At 37.8% G+C, this 17,109-nt stretch overlaps 1 protein-coding gene across 2 annotated transcripts in view; it reads right to left on the bottom strand.

Moving 5' to 3' along the window:
* LOC141072512 (uncharacterized) overlaps positions 1–16,435 on the bottom strand; it is a 63,682-nt gene extending 47,247 nt beyond the window's left edge. The window contains exons 1-2 of one of the 2 annotated variants that reach the window (XM_073559788.1): positions 16,394–16,435; positions 74–191 (exon numbers count right to left, since the gene is read on the bottom strand). The gene's annotated coding sequence lies outside the window, so the exon portion shown is untranslated. Of the gene's footprint in view, positions 1–73; positions 6,787–16,393 lie in introns of those variants that run through there. The other variant, XM_073559794.1, reaches the window with a different exon arrangement.
* Positions 16,436–17,109: the final 674 nt, after the last annotated feature.

Genomic DNA, 17,109 nt, shown 5'->3' with positions numbered 1-17,109 from the left:
CAGTGTAGAAATATGCTCAAACCAATGTCCATTACCCTACTCCACCCTTCTAAGAGGTACATAAAATATTTACCAGGGGTACGACAATTAACAGGAGAAAGGGCAATTTAAAAGTCCATGATTCTACTCCTTTTTATCAATACATCTGTAAGACAACTTGCTCCAGCAGACTCTCTTCTCCACTGTTCTGTCTATAATAGGAAACAGGGATCAGCAAAATTTAACTATTTGTTAAGTCTTACCTTGGGGGTTTTCCATAATTTTATCTCTTAAATTCAGATATTAATATAATGCTTCTCACGTCGTGTGGATACGATCCCTCAACAATCCCAGATAGATAGCTCTAAAATGCCCCATTATAATGAAGCTGAGGACCACTTTGGAACGTTATTTCCAGCAGTCTTGAACACAACTTCGTTGTTTGACAGGCAGTTGGACCCCCACTGATCATCAAGTGACTTGCCAAGTGGGGAATAACCCTTTGACTGCCACTCTTATTGGCTGTTGTAAAGTATGTGCTAAGATTAAGCTGGAGATTATTCAAAGGGCCAATGATGTAGGTGGACTGGATGGTCTCTACTCCTGAAATATTTTATTTGGTAGCACAAATACTAGGCTTATAGTAAATAAAAAATACAGACCATCTATATAAGTGCTTAAGCTATGTGCACACATAGTCTTTTTGCAGAGATTTTGGAGCATAAACTGAGCAGTACCTTCAAGTTTTTAAATCATAGGTTTTCAAGAATGTTAGAGTTAGAAGGGACCTCCAGGGTCATCCCCCTGCTTAATGCGGGATTCACTAAATCATCTCAGACAGTGTGTATGGCATCTGTTTGAAGACTACCATTGAAGGAGAACTCACCATCTCTCATGGCAGCCTGTTCCACTCATTGAGCACACCCTCACTGTCAAAATCCATTTGAAGAGTTGTCACTCAGTGTACGCTTAGTTTCTGCTTCCAAAACTCCTCAAAAAACTTTTTTTGTGTGCAAAACTTTCCATTATCTGCTAAACTACTGACATTCGTTGTGTGGGCGGAATAGGAAACCACAGGGGAAGGACTATGTACATCTTTGTATGGGACACTGCCTGTCTGTTGGAACTGTGTAAAATAATGCTTATCCTGTAAAATACTCAGGACTAGTTACCAGATAAAAATATAGTGGTTTATTTGGATTCTTCCATCAAAGAAAGGTTATTACAGAAAACCAGGTGAATAAAAATAAGTGAAAGAGAGATTGTCCATTGTTCACAGCAAAGCAGCATGTATTCTTCTTCTCTCCGAGATCCTGAATAGCAAATGGCCTCTGTCTCTCTTAGGCTTCTTACATAGCCGTCAAGTAATATACCAGCTGTTATGTCATGTCATGGCCCAACACAGGCGACATCTTCGTGTCTGTCTCTCATGATGGTGAGGGAAGAAGACAGCGACCTCTACAGTTAGCCATGAATTATATACGTCTCTTGAAGCACGAGATCTCGGTATATATGGAGTTTGACATTTACCTCAAGGCTAAACTTAAATATGTAGTGAGCTGACATTTACCACTTGCTAAAATAGCACATGCAATGGAAGGCAATGTCCCGTACAGAACATATAAGAATACAACTCCATATATATAAATCCATAACTAATAATATTTAACAATTCCCCCTTTTGAGGGAGACAGACATTAATTGGAACCCTCAAATATAACAAGATCTTTTTTCTTCTTTTCTTCTTCTTTGACAAACTAATTTAATATCAATAACAATAATAATATCAGATTACCGTTATAAGTACTCAATGACATAATTGATGTGAATTCATGTTATGGTAAGCCGTGAACAATATTCATATAAAATATGTATAATTATACTTCCCTAAGTCTAAATTGAAGCATCTCAGGTCCAGTCATCATCATCTGATCTTCATTTTGATGTCTTCTGTCTTCTTCTTAGTTCTTTTAAAAACACAGTTTTTCTGTAGCATATAGATGTTGTAGAAATCGTGTTGTATATAAAATCAAAGTCCATAAATTCGAATGTTGATAAGAAAACAAAGTCTATAGATGAAATGCAGCTTTAATATCTGTGCAGTGTCACCTTTAAAAACCTGGGCTTACATTGGCTCGCCTTGGATATTCTGGAATCCTCCATCGGCACTGGTCTTTGAACAGGTGTGACGTCTTTGGTCAGCAAAGCAAGGGTTAAAATTACTCTTCCTTGCTAAACGTAGCACCATAACCAGTCCTTGTCCTAATGCACAGGACATATGTCAGGGTTAATTACCTTCATTGTTCACCAGCTTTCATCGAAGCTTTTCAGGTGATTGAAAACCTCTGGAACTTGATAAGAACGTGATAACACAGTTCATCTCAGCATCATAGGATCATCGTCCTCTGGTTGTCAGGTTAGACACTTTAATCGTGACTGTCGGTGGTGGATACTGCACTTGTGACTGTCAGTGGTGAATACTGCATTTGTAATTAACACAGTCTATCACTCAGTAATCATAGCTTTGTTACCTTCTGGGACTTCTGGATCGCGGCATTCTTCTTCTTGCAACTGATAAGAATCAATGAAGTTTAGAAATGTGAAAAGTCTTTATTAACATAATTTCAGTATCTTGCTTGAAGTCTTCATTCTCTATCCTATACCAAATCTGGTAATTTTCCTATCCTATAATATCACAGCGTACCATAGCAATCAGTAATATCCATATAATTATTATCAGAATTTGTACCATATATGGATTTCAATATTTGAAATAATAAACCAATAATAAGTGATAATACATTATTATCCATTTTTTTCATGTGATAGAACATTTTTATGTCATAGGTGTAATTACCTTTTTCAACCCATAGGTGTCACTGTGTTTTATGTAACCAGTGTTTTCATCTTTATTAATAAGGAATATATTTATTATACTAATAATATGTAGGAATGTATAGCCATGAACCAAAATAAGAATATATGAGTGAGCGAATGAATGAATAAAAGTATTGTTGCATATAACTCAGAAGTGAAACATTTTCCTTAGTAATAGAACCATATAATTGCTATATTTAATGAAGCAATATTCTCAGTAGACATTACCCCACTAAATATTGGTGAAAGAATTAAAAATAATGAAAAATAAGAATAAAAATAAAAATAATATTAAGGCCTTTATGTTGATGCAGAGTAGTTATGTCTTCAGTAACATATACCCTTAATATTTCCATGATCTGGATTATTTCATAATTGTCATAAACTTGTGTTACCAAAATATTCAAATTATGCAACTTTGCATGTAATTCCTCTTAGTGTAAAGAAATGACTCTTTATAATACTTGTTATTATACCCAATACTTATACCATTGTACCTTATTAATATTTTTTCCTATTAAAATGTGTGAAGAAGAGGTATTAATCAAATGTGATGATGTAGTCAGGATCAAAAACATATTTTCCCCCTTAATACCAAAAAATATTGTTCTATGAAATAATTCATTTATCAAAACCAAAATTAAAAATAATTAATGTATAAATTATGTGAATTTATACTTGCTTATACCATTTATTTGTCTGAAGATGTGTAACCATCAAAATTAATTTGAATATCATAAAATTATCCTTTGGAAAAGTTTAATTTGCATAAACCATTTTGATGTGCGATTGCACTTTGCACTTATCCACAATTAACTAAATCAAGAAATAATTACTATAGAAATACAGAAATATATGTTGTATAGATAATATTTCATTATATATCCTAATATTCTAATAATTTATCTGATCTGCATATTTCTCCTAAAGATAAAAGCTTTGGGGTTTTTTTTTTTTTCTCTCATTCAGAATCCTGAGGCCTCATACAAACGTATCACATCACTCGCTCAGCAGCTGCTCATACACTCAGTCACTGTCACTCAGACTGTGTCACATATTTAAGTTTAAACCAAATACCTCACATACGAAGGTGTGATGAATACACGTATTTTAACCCAAATTATCCTAATTATCAATGCATTGTAAACTATTTCAATTTAGTCTCTTAATATTTCTTTGAATATTCCCCAAATACACATGACATAAATATATGTATAGCTATACTTGACATTTAGGCCTGGAAAAAAAAATTCCATTGCTTTGCAAAAGCTGAGACCCCTTTAAAAATTCTTTCCCTAAGGAACAGGGACATAGTATACTGGTCTGGTATACTTATTATTAGAACAAGGTACAAATTCCACATGCTGTGGTAGTCATTCGAACCATGCAGTGAAGGCACACACACAGAACATATTTTAAAATGCAGTTAGTTATTTTCTTTTAAGTGTTAAATATATGAAATCATGCAATTATTGCAACTTCCTGTGTAAATAAAGGCATAAATCCTTGGAAGAGAATTTTTCCCGATTAAGTCCTGCTTTGAAATGAAAATTCTAAGGAAACATAAAAGAGAAGGTTAATATCATATTCATAATTCTAAATATTATTACTGATGTAGATTTTAATTTTCATTAAAAAATACAGTTCTACTATTTCTACTTCTACAAACACTCTATATATACTGTATGAATATGTATATATCCACAAACCATAAAACTACAGGATTATACTCTATAAAATAATTACATATAACTCACTAATTGTATAACACTGTTACACAAAATATATATATATAATTACTTTTTCTAGCCAATTCCTAAACCCATACTTATTTCTCTGCAAAAAATATCCTGAAAGGTTCTTGCCATTTTAAAGCTGATAGATTCTTGGAGCAGAGTATTCAGTTTACAGGCCATGATGTCACTCACCACCTGTTTCTGTCTGTCAAATTCGGCCATCTTGGTTACAGAAAGAAGATCAAAACTCATCATTTTTCTTAATTCAATTTGTGTCTTTTCGGTGTTCTTTTGCATCATTCCATATGGCTTATAACAAACATGTGATTTTCTTTTTCTTTGTTCTTCATAGATTTGATTTTGGGGAAAACTCATTTTAGAAGGTTTTGCTAATACAGGCTTCTGATAAGATTTTACTCTGCCTGTCTTTACAAAATTAGCACGATTTACTGTCCTTTCACGATTCTCGTGTTTCCTGGCAAAATCAAGGGATTGCGCACATTCAAACAATGAATCTTTTTGTGACGCAATAACACGAGATGCAGGATTTAAAAACCAAAATTTGCTTACAAAACTCCTTATGAGGGACGGTGTTTTGACATTCTCATTCAGGATTTTGTACAAACGTTCATATATTGACATGAACGTAAAAATACATTCCTTCCGACCAATCCTTAATTTTTGAAGAATATCAATATCTGGATGATTTTCATTTGATGAACAAAAAATGAGAATTTTTAATCTGTCTTTATCAGTTAAATTCTCATGTGTTTCACCAGATAACTTTAAAGATAACCTCCTGGAAAAGGTTACAGGGATCCACATTTTGAACAACTGATTCCTCTCCTCGTTAGATAAATCAAATTTGTCAACACAACTTTCAAAAATCTCAGAGTTTCTACAAACATGAATTGTATTGGTATTATTTTGCATATCTCTAGCAAAGTTTTTCTTACTTTCCTTCGGATTTGGGCCTGTGAGTCATCTATTTTTAGTGGTACGTCTTTCCCTTGTACATCCTCTACGTCAGTTCTGAAGTCTCCTCCTACTTCTCCATCTTGTTCCACGTCTGCAAGGTCACCTTCAATGGCCGCTACAGACACTTGATTACAGTCAATCTCCCTAACTTTACAGCCAATCTCGAGAACATCACAACAATCATTTTTGGATTTCTCTGACACAGATCTATGAAATATATCTACCATCTGTAGAATATTTTTTAATCTCTCTCTTTCTCTATTGAAAAACTTAGAATCTAACCTTTGATTCTCGAGTTCACACTCGGCATATAAACTTAACCATAAAACTTCTGAATTAGAATTGTCTACAGACTTAAATTTCAATTTACTCTGCTTAGCAAGACAATTAATGACATCCATTTTATCTTACCTTGAAATGTCTCAGCTTGTTCCTTTAATGGACAACGCTGGGCTCTTGTCTTCACACGTCTTGGCTTCAGCACGTCTGGCACTTTGGCACTTGTAGTACTTCTCAATCTATCTGGCAATTCTTACTTCTAGGTTCTGTCTGATTCTTGTAAGTAGTAGATTTCCTGATAACTTGCACATATGACGTTAGCAAAGTCCAATCCCCCTTATGGGCAAGTGGAGGGAAATCCACAAAAAAGTACAAAAATGCAGATCTGGCTGGCTCTCCAATGTAAAATAATGCTTATCCTGTAAAATACTCAGGACTAGTTACCAGATAAAAATATAGTGGTTTATTTGGATTCTTCCATCAAAGAAAGGTTATTACAGAAAACCAGGTGAATAAAAATAAGTGAAAGAGAGATTGTCCATTGTTCATAGCAAAGCAGCATGTATTCTTCTTCTCTCCGAGATCCTGAATAGCAAATGGCCTCTGTCTCTCTTAGGCTTCTTACATAGCCGTCAAGTAATATACCAGCTGTTATGTCATGTCATGGCCCAACACAGGCGACATCTTCGTGTCTGTCTCTCATGATGGTGAGGGAAGAAGACAGCGACCTCTACAGTTAGCCATGAATTATATACGTCTCTTGAAGCACGTGATCTCGGTATATATGGAGTTTGACATTTACCTCAAGGCTAAACTTAAATATGTAGTGAGCTGACATTTACCACTTGCTAAAATAGCACATGCAATGGAAGGCAATGTCCCGTACAGAACATATAAGAATACAACTCCATATATATAAATCCATAACTAATAATATTTAACAAACTGTTAGGACAGTTGTAAAATATGAGAATATGTTACACGCGCACATTTTTTCAGAGATAAAAAGAACAATGTTCATATTTACAATATGAATTTTCCTTTCCTTAAAAACACTTTTAGAATTTTTTTTTTCAGTTTTGTCAATTTCCTTCCACTTTCTGAGAAAAATGTGAAACCTATTGGAAAGGGAACTACTGAGGAGAACTGAATGCTGTAGATAATCCTTAGTCTGTCGTGTTGAGTTTTGCACTTACAAGTGATTCTCTAGGACTTCTGTATTGTTTTTGTGATATTAGTGCTTATGATTCACCTTTATGTCTCAGATGTAAAATACTAGTAGAGAACCGTGTACACTACTAAGGAAGGTGCCGTAGTAGGATACCACACCATGAAGTAATAAAAATAAACTAGGTAGTAATCTTAAAGATGATTTTTTTTACTTTTAATGTAGTCAAGGCAAAACGTTTCGGCCTCATTTGGCCTTTATCAATTACAAACTATAAAGGAGTGTCAGGGATTCGTGGGAATCCTGTGGATATTTAGTGAGGCACGTCTCGGTATGGTCACTTTCACAAGAGTATGGGGCGTTTAAAGAGGAAAAACCCAATGGTAAACAAGCCAGGGGACCTGGATGTGTGCATGTGTGCACGTGCCTGGAGAAAGACGCGGTGTCCGCTGCTTGTCAGCTGTAAAATAGTGAGAGTAGCCCTCAAGCGTATGACACGCCGTGTCCAGACCTCCTCTGTTAGTAACAATAAAAAATAGAACTGCATATGACAAAATGAAAAAAAAAATGCAGATATTAGGTAAATGATTTTTTTAAAAAGCTGACATTGCAATCGCCTTTTTATTGACCCAGCTGTCTGTGCATGGAGTGAGCTTACTAATTAACAAATGATGCTGTTCAAATTATCAGCATAGGGTAATCAAATGAGTTATTGACAAGTTGCCAAAAGGCAATTAAACCCTAACTAAAGACTATAAAATTTAACTTTTAATAAGACTATTAAAGGAAAAAGCTTTTAAAATCTGCATAGTCAGTACGGTATATGTCTGTGAACATAGGTATACTGCTTATTCTGTTAGAGTCGTAATGACTGACTGCTCTTTACACTTAATGAATTATGTTCTGGAGTATGAAAAGCAGAATCTAGTAAAAATAAATATACAGTTAGAGAAGGAAGTAAATGAGATATGTCAATTCTCAACACACCCCGATTTTGCCAAACTGGAATTCAATTTACAAAGACATCTAGAAAATTTGAAAAGGGAAATTAAGGAAAGTAAACATAAGAAATATATAAGGGATCTGGGTCAGGTCTACAGACAAATGTCTGGGGCACCAACATATAACTATTCTAGAGGACCAAAATACAATAATCCAAGGTCTTCTCATATCTATGAGACTAATTTTTCCCAATCCACCGGTAGAACATCTGTTTCTCAGGGGGTACTAAGAAGAAGAGTGACCCTAGGAGAAATTATAAACAAAGGAAGAATTCCTTTTCTAAATCATGGATGAATTTACTGGTGGAAAATCAACGTCCAAAAAGAAAAGCATTTTCATCAATAAGGTAGGTAATTTTTATAGGTCATACCTCTTGGATACTTAGTAACCAAGTGAAGAATTCAATATGTTCGAATTGAATTAGTAACTTTCTCAACCCCCGAAGAAGGAAAAACTAGATGGATCCCCCTTTTGAATTAAAGAAAAATGTTTTGTCGCCCCAGAATAGGTGTGGTTGTTACTCTTAATATTGGTAGTATGTACAGCAATTCTTTTTTTCTGATTTCTTGTGCATCCGATGTATTTCATGTCACAGGTTGAACACTCAATGCAGTATACTATATGATTGGAATCGTAGTTAGTAAATGGATTGATATTGTATGTTTGACCACGGGGGAGAACAAAGGTTTTCTTTTTATTATCAGTGAATATTCAGACGTTGCAATGATCTCCAGCACACTTGAAAAAGCCTTTGCTTGATAGCCAAGTGAAAGGAGAATGCGCCGCTGTGAATGTGCTGGGAGAAAGTATGTTACCAAATGACATGCCCCTTCTGGCTACTCATCTAACCCCATTATCCATTATTTGTCACAGTATGTCATCTTGGTTCAGTACAGGTAAATATGTAAGAAGAATTCTTTTTACGTCATTGAGTGAAAGGAGTAGAAAGAGTGATGGGTGCACTAGATTCGCAAGTGTTAGTATTAGAGATTCTTTTATTTCTGTTATGGAGTAAGTTGGTGCGTGCTTTCTTATTTCTTTCTGCTTGCCTCTCTTCTCAGACTGTCGCCTCCACCTGGTGACCTTGACTATATCTACAATTTGGATGAAAGCGAAGGAGTCTGATCTGTTTGATGTTCCCATCAATCTTTGATCTCTGAATTCGGCCTTGTGCCCCATTGTGAATATGCATACAGATTTCTCTATTTTTGGATTTGCATGGATGAAGAAAAAAGTGAGACAGCAAAGTGCTACAAAGTGTGGGCAAGGAGATGCCTGCCTGCTTCTCAAATGGTCAGATTCTCAGAACGAATCCAGTTCAAACTACTAACTTATTCGTTCCTCACACAACTGCCTCCAAGATTTCTCCCAAATATCCCCTATCCTCTGGAATTTCATGCCTCAACACGTCCGATCATCCACCACCCTCGGATCCTTCAACCTGAAAACCCATCTCTACAGGAACGCTTACAGCCTGCAATAACCATTCTTTCATCTCACCACCGCCTGAGCTGCCACCTCATCACCACCAGAGCTGCTGCACCCCCGACCTTCTGTCTCTTCCCCACTATCCCATAGAATGTAAGTCTGCAAGGACAAGGACCTCTCCCCTCAGCACCAGTCTGTCATTGTAAATTTATTAACTGTTAACGATATCTATAACTTTGTATGTAACCCCCTTCTCATGTACAGCACCATGGAATTAATGGCGCTATAGAAATAAGTAATAATAATAATAATAATAATTTCTTTGAAGGCTCGATTAGTATTAGACCTTTTCGAACCCCTTTCTGTCTACCTGTTTTTGTCAGGAGCCTCGCACTGCACTTGCTCACTGAGCCAGTGCGTATGTCCTGAGTACAAAAACAGTGCTCAAAGATACCTGTGGAGCAGGGCAGCAGCGGTGACGATGCGTGCTTCAGAGTATCAGGACCTGAAGCACGTGACTGCTTGGGGCGTGGCCTAAGCTCCACAGAGCTAGAAGCTGCAGGGAAATTCCTAGAAAGGTAACTACAGGACAATGTTACCCAGGGGCATAGACAGAGACAGAAACCAGATCAAGCCACGGTCAAAGCACAAGATAGCAATACAGTACCAAAGGGTTAGACAGAATGGATAGTCAGGACGTAGCAATAGATCAGAAAACCAGAACGGGCAATAGACGGTACAATAGGGACAAACTGTAACGGAGTAACGATAGCCAGAAGGTCAGAACCAGAAAAAGACAATAGTACCAAAACGAGAGACAGAGTACAGAGTGAGGGAACAGACCGGGTCATACACAGGAAGCAAACAATCAATGCAGAATACACGCACTCCAGGGGTCAGACACACCAGAACAACAGTATAGCTGACAGAGAACCCTAGTAAAGAGTGAGTATAATTACCCCTCCCAGATCCAGAAAGAGGCCACGAACACTTAACCCTGTGAGTGCAGGGCAAGAACCCTGTTCAAACCATGACAGTTTTGTATGATGTGTCCTTCTGAGTGAAAGTCTTTCCAAAAAATGACTTGGTTTGCAGCATGATTGAGGATAAAATTCAGATTGTACACATTATTTAAATAATTGAGGAATTGTGGCACTAATTGGACATCCCCCCTCCAGACAAGGAGAAGATCATCCACAACAGTACTACCATCCTCTGGCAACTCTATTGCAAGTACCTCTGTAATATCAGGTGTAAGCAAGGTAGCACCCCCGGCTACATTTCTAGAGGCCACAAGCAGCCTTATTCAATCACCCTCTTTTTTAGGAAATCTCCACCCGTCACAGCTGAGTCAGATACGAGGGTGGCCAACTAACAGATCTTTAACTTGTCATCACAAGTCTTGAATGAGGCACATGTCTCCCTTTTGAAGAAGAGCCTCTCCTTTACTCCTATTCCTTGTTTTGATTCCTTTAGTTGGGTAAGTATCTTAATTCGTTTGCACGCAAGTTGGCGTTGCATAAATATCACACTAATAAAAACAAGAGATGGCATGGATTTAAATAGGAGGGTGATGGAAGCGATTCAGATATTAAAGGGACTGGAGTACAATCATCCTAACAAACAGTGGGGAAAAAGTATTTAGTCAGCCACCAATTGTGCAAGTTCTCCCAGTTAAAAAGGCCTGTAATTGACATCATAAGTAGACCACAACTATGAGAGTCAAAATGAGAAAACAAATCCAGAAAATCACCTTGTCTGATTTGGCAAAATTTATTTTGCAAATTATGGTGGAAAAGAAGTATTTGGTCACCTAAAAACATGCAAGATTTCTGGCTTTCACAGACCTGTAACTTCTTTAGGAGGCAACTCTGTCCTTCACTCATTACCTGTAGTAATGGCACCTATTTGAACTTTTTATCAGTATAAAAGACACCTGTTAACAACCTCAAACAGTCACACTCCAAACTCCACTATGGTGAAGACCAAAGAGCTGTCGAAGGACACCAGAAACAAACCAAGCTGGGAAGACCAGTATACAGTTGTGGCCAAAAGTATTGACACCCCTGCAATTCTGTCAGATAATACTCAGTTTCTTTCTGAAAATGATTGCAAACACAAATTCTTTGGTATTATTATCTTCATTTAATTTGTCTTAAATGAAAAAACACAAAAGAGAATGAAGCAAAAAGCAAAACATTGATCATTTCACACAAAATTCCCAAAATGGGCCAGACAAAAGTATTGGCACCCTCAGCCTAACACTTGGTTGCACAACCTTTAGCCAAAATAACTGCGGCCAACCGCTTCCGGTAACCATCAATGAGTTTCTTACAATGCTCTGCTGGAATTTTAGACCATTCTTCTTTGGAAAACTGCTCCAGGTCCCTGATAATTGAAGGGTGCCTTCTCCAAACTGCCATTTTTAGATCTCTCCACAGGTGTTCTATGGGATTCAGGTCTGGACACATTGCTGGCCACCTTAGAAGTCTCCAGTGCTTTCTCTCAAACCATTTTCTAGTGCTTTTTGAAGTGTGTTTTGGGTCATTGTCCTGCTGGAAGACCCATGACCTCTGAGGGAGACCCAGCTTTCTCACACTGGGCCCTACATTATGCTGCAAAATTTGTTGGTAGTCTTCAGACTTCATAATGCCATGCACATGGTCAAGCAGTCCAGTGCCAGAGGCAGCAAAGCAACCCCAAAACATCAGGGAACCTCCACCCTGTTTGACTGTAGGGACCGTGTTCTTTTCTTTGAATGCCTCTTTTTTTCTCCTGTAAACTCTATGTTGATGCCTTTGCCCAAAAAGCTCTACTTTTGTCTCATCTGACCAGAGAACATTCTTCCAAAACGTTTTAGGCTATTTCAGGTAAGTTTTGGCAAACTCCAGCCTGGCTTTTTTATGTCTCGGGGAAAGAAGTGGGGTCTTCCTGGGTCTCCTACCATACAGTCCCTTTTCATTCAGACACCGACGGATAGTACGGGTTGACACTGTTGTACCCTCGGACCGCAGGACAGCTTGAACTTGTTTGGATGTTAGTCGAGGTTCTTTCTCCAACATCCGCACAATCTTGCGTTGAAATCTCTTGTCAATTTTTCTTTTCCGTCCTCATCTAGGGAGGTTAGCCACAGTGCCATGGGCTTTAAACTTCTTGATGACACTGCTCACGGTAGACACAGGAACATTCTGGTCTTTGGAGATGGACTTGTAGCCTTGAGATTGCTCATGCTTCCTCACAATTTGGTTTCTCAAGTCCTCAGACAGTTCTTTGGTCTTCTTTCTTTTCTCCATGCTCAATGTGGTACACACAAGGGCACAGGACAGAGGTTGAGTCAACTTTAATCCATATCAACTGGCTGCAAGTGTGATTTAGTTATTGCCAACTGTTAGGTGCCACAGGTAAGTTACAGGTGCTGTTAATTACACAAATTAGAGAAGCATCACATGATTTTTCGAACAGTGCCAATACATTTGTCCACCCTCTTTTTTATGTTTGGTGTGGAATTATATCCAATTTGGCTTTAGGACAATTCTTTTTGTGTTTTTTCACTTAAGACAAATTAAATGAAGAAAATCATACCAAAGAATTTGGGTTTGCAATCATTTTCAGGAAGAAACTGAGTATTATCTGACAGAATTGCAGGGGTGTCAATACTTTTGGCCACAACTGTATTTCTGGGCCCGTCTGAAGTTTGCTAGAGAGCATTTGGATTATCCAGAAGAGTATTGATAGAATGTCATATGGTCTGATGAAACCAAAGTAGAACAGTTTGGTAGAAACAAAATTTGTCATGTTTGGAGGAGACAGATTGCTGAGTTGCATCCAAAGAACACCATACCTACTGTGAAGCATAGGGGTGGCAACATCATGTTTTGGGGCTGTTTCCCTGCAAAAGGACCAGGATGACTGATCCGTGCACATGAAAGAATGAATGGGGCAATGTATTGTGAGATTTTGAATGCAAAACCTCCTTCCATCAGCAAGGGCATTGAAGATGAAACGTGGATGGGTCTTTCAGCATGATAATGATCTCAAGCACACCAGCAGGGCAATGAAGGAGTAGCTTCATAAGTAGCATATGAAGTTCCTGGAGTAGCCTAGCCAGTCTCCAGATCTCAACCCCATTGAAAACCTTCAGAGGGATATGAAAGTCCATGTTGCCCAGTGACAGGCCCCAAACATCACAGCTCTAGAGAAGCTCTGCATGGAGGAATGGGCCAACATACCACCAACAGTGTGTGCCAACCTTGTGAAGACTTACAGAAAATGTTTGACCTCTGTTATTGCCAACAAAGATATATAACAAAATATTGAGATGAATTTTTGTATAATAAAATCTTGCCAAATCAGACAAGGTGATTTTCTGGATTTGTTTTCTCATTTTGACTCTCATAGTTGTGGTTTACCTATGATGTCAATTACAGGCCTCTCTCATCTTTTTAAGTGGGAGAGCTTGCACAATTGGTGGCTGAGTAAATACTGTACTTTTTTTCCCTACTGTATACCTGAAAGTAATATGCGTGCGAGAGGTGCATGAGATTACCGTATCTCATGGAAGATTAGTTGTTTTGAGTGTGTGGAGTGGGCTGTGGGCGCGCTTGCTGTAAGTACCCAGAAGTGATGATTGGAGCCTAATCCAGTCTAAAAGTTACATTTCATGGTCTTTAGTTAGGGTTTATTTGCCTTTTGGCAACTTGTCAATAACTTATGGAGTGGGCTGAGGAACTGACATTGGGGAATGGCTGTGTTATATTTACCTGATTGCTGCTGGTTAACTTTTTTTATGCCGCTGTCAGACTCTGACAGCATCATTTACCTGGCATAATCCCGGTGGAGCAACAATTCGTCATCCATCTCAGTTCCCCCCTCCCTGATCAAAGGCATCCATGCCCCTTCCTTCAACATGATTATGGAATGCCGATGTGGTTGGCTTTTGGAGAAGGAGAGGAAAAAAATTATATTCCAAAAATGAAAAATAATTAAATATGAGCATCATGATAGCCCAGTGGTTAGCACTGTTGGGGTCTTGGATTAAAATACCACTAAGGACAACATCTACAAGAAGTTTGTTTGTTCTCCCCGTTTTTGAGTGGCTTTCCGCTGGAGTCTCCAGTTTCCTCCCACACTCCAAAGATACACTAATAGGGAATTTAGATTGTGAGCTCCTATTGGGACAGAATTATAGATGTCTGTAAAGCACTATGGATTACTGTAAATGGTGCTATATAAGCGAGTAAAATAACTAATAAAATCCCCCCACTCAACTTTACAGTATTTTTATTCCTACCTTTTTTAAGGTCACCTAATATGAAGAGATATAGCAATACTATGACATAGGGTTTGGAAACCAACCCTCTCCTTGTCTTGTCCGAGTCATAGTATTGTGTCTCTATTGATGAACTTTTTATACATAGGTGTGATCGACGTTAAAATGAAATTATCTGACTTTTTATGTGAGGTCAGAAATATGTAATTCTTTCCATGTGATAAAATTGATCAAAGGGAAGGGTTTATTTGTTCCTTCTGTAGACCAAAAAATTGAGCCGATCAAATGTTGGTGTTCATTTGAACCTAATTACGGTATCTAATTGTAATGAATGAATGTGTTCACACCGACTTTTTTTGCTGAGCAAAAACTCTCCAGTTATCCAATCAAAACTGGGGGGTTTTGAACTCGTTTTTTGAAGAGTTTTAACTCCAAAAAAATCAGCAAAAAAACTCAACATGGATACACCCTTAGGCCACGTGCACACATTAAGTATTTGATTATTTTTTTTACCCCAGTATTTGTAAGCCAAAACCAGGAGTGGAGCACTCAGAGGAAAAGTATAATAGAAACATGTCACCACTTTTGCATTTCTCACCCACTCCTGGTTTTGGCTTACAAATACTGAGGTAGAAAACTCTCGAAATACTCAATGTGTTCATGTGGTCTAATGGGTTGTCTTTCAGAGTTGTCTTTAAAGAACAATTTTGTGATGCCCATTCAAAAATACTTAAAAAAATTCCTATGATCTAATTTGATTCGTAGATCACTTTTATGGCACGTATTATAGAACTTTTTGGAGTTTCTTGCCCAATGCATTTTGTTCTGTTTCCCTCAGCTCTACAGAGAATTGAGTCAACATTTGCATTTTAAAAATATTTTTCAGACGCTAAAATATTTCTGCATCAATGTCTGTAAATGGAGACACTTCTGTCATTAATGGATCACTTTACACTTTTAGGCTTCTTTCACACTTGCTGGGCCGTTTTTGCAGTTCCAATAGATTTCTATGGGGCCATAAAAACGGCCTGCAAAAATACATTGGAGCACCGTGTCCCTTATGGCCGTGAGGGCCGTATATACGGCCGTGATAAAATATCAAGCTTGCTCGATATTTTTCACGGCTCATAGACACGGCCTCCATTTAAATCAATGGTGCCACCAAAACAACATTAGCTTGTCCGAGAGGTTTTTTTGCAGCCTGCTTTTGAAGGAGACCGCAAAAATCACGGCAATATGGCCCGCAAAAACGACCTGTAAAAACGGGCCGCAAAAAACCCGGCATGTGTAAAAGTAGCCTTATGATGATTTCAGGATTTGCTTACATTTCCATAAAAACTGTTGGGTGTGATATCCCTAAAAAATCACTAATTATGGCAAAAGAACGTCAACAGGACACACGTCAATCGGACAAAACTGTTGATAACATAATATGGAATCAGTGTAAAATTAGTATCAGGACCCTTGGAAACTGGACTATTGTCTCTTCTTGCATGGAAGAGAGACTACTAAGCCTCCAGAGGCAAGGAGTGACTTTTATCCCATCATAAACTACAACTACACCCTTGAAAACACCAACATTATAGAGAGTGTTGCTTGACTTTACTTAGGACTGTGAGCTTTATGCAAATGTACATATATAAAAATTAAAAAAGTAAATAAGTCCTCCTTTCTTACCTAACAGTTAGATCTTCAGAGACTTCTTCTTCTGTACAAAGTCACATATGGGGAAAGCTTAAGATGCATTTTCATTTCCTTTTTGAAACTTTTTGAAACTTCCTATTTTGAAACTTATGATATAAAAAGTATACCAATGGCAGCAGTACGTACAGACCACAGACGCAGACTGTGCAGCTGTGGTAAGGCCTTTATCAAGTGAGGGCCCAGCCATTCACATTCATCTAGTGTCCATGCATGCAACTTTGCTATATTTTCGATTCAGGAGGTATCCAAAGTCACAGCTGATAACAATGATAGGTTTATTTTTGTCATCGGGTGCAGACATTTGGGTAAAGAACAGTGGTGAGTGGTTGGATGAAATTGGAACTTGGCAGGTTGCTTGAAGTGAAGTTAGTAGATGTAAATCTAATGTTCAATATCATGCTTTGGGGTCTCACCAGGACCCCAGATTTTAGTAATAAGAGAGTAAAAAAATTAATCCCTTACTATTTACCTATCCTACATAAATGGAGCCTACGTCTGGTACTCTCTTTCGCCTGGCCTTTACTTTGCTTTAGCGCACAATGATCTTTTAACATCCAGGCCAAATCCTTTCCCTTCTATTTCCACTTCACTCACTGGGTGCAGGTGACAAGGGGCAGAGATGTGGCAGTCCTGGGACTTTTGGTGCTGCTCAGTCAGGGAGCTATGACGTTAATTTCTGGCTGTTTAGA

The sequence above is a fragment of the Dendrobates tinctorius genome, unplaced genomic scaffold (assembly GCF_039654945.1).
Source record: "Dendrobates tinctorius isolate UK_male_01 unplaced genomic scaffold, ASM3965494v1 ptg000014l, whole genome shotgun sequence".
In the NCBI taxonomy this organism is placed as follows: domain Eukaryota; kingdom Metazoa; phylum Chordata; class Amphibia; order Anura; family Dendrobatidae; genus Dendrobates; species Dendrobates tinctorius.
This window is presented reverse-complemented; position numbering and strand designations above follow the sequence as displayed.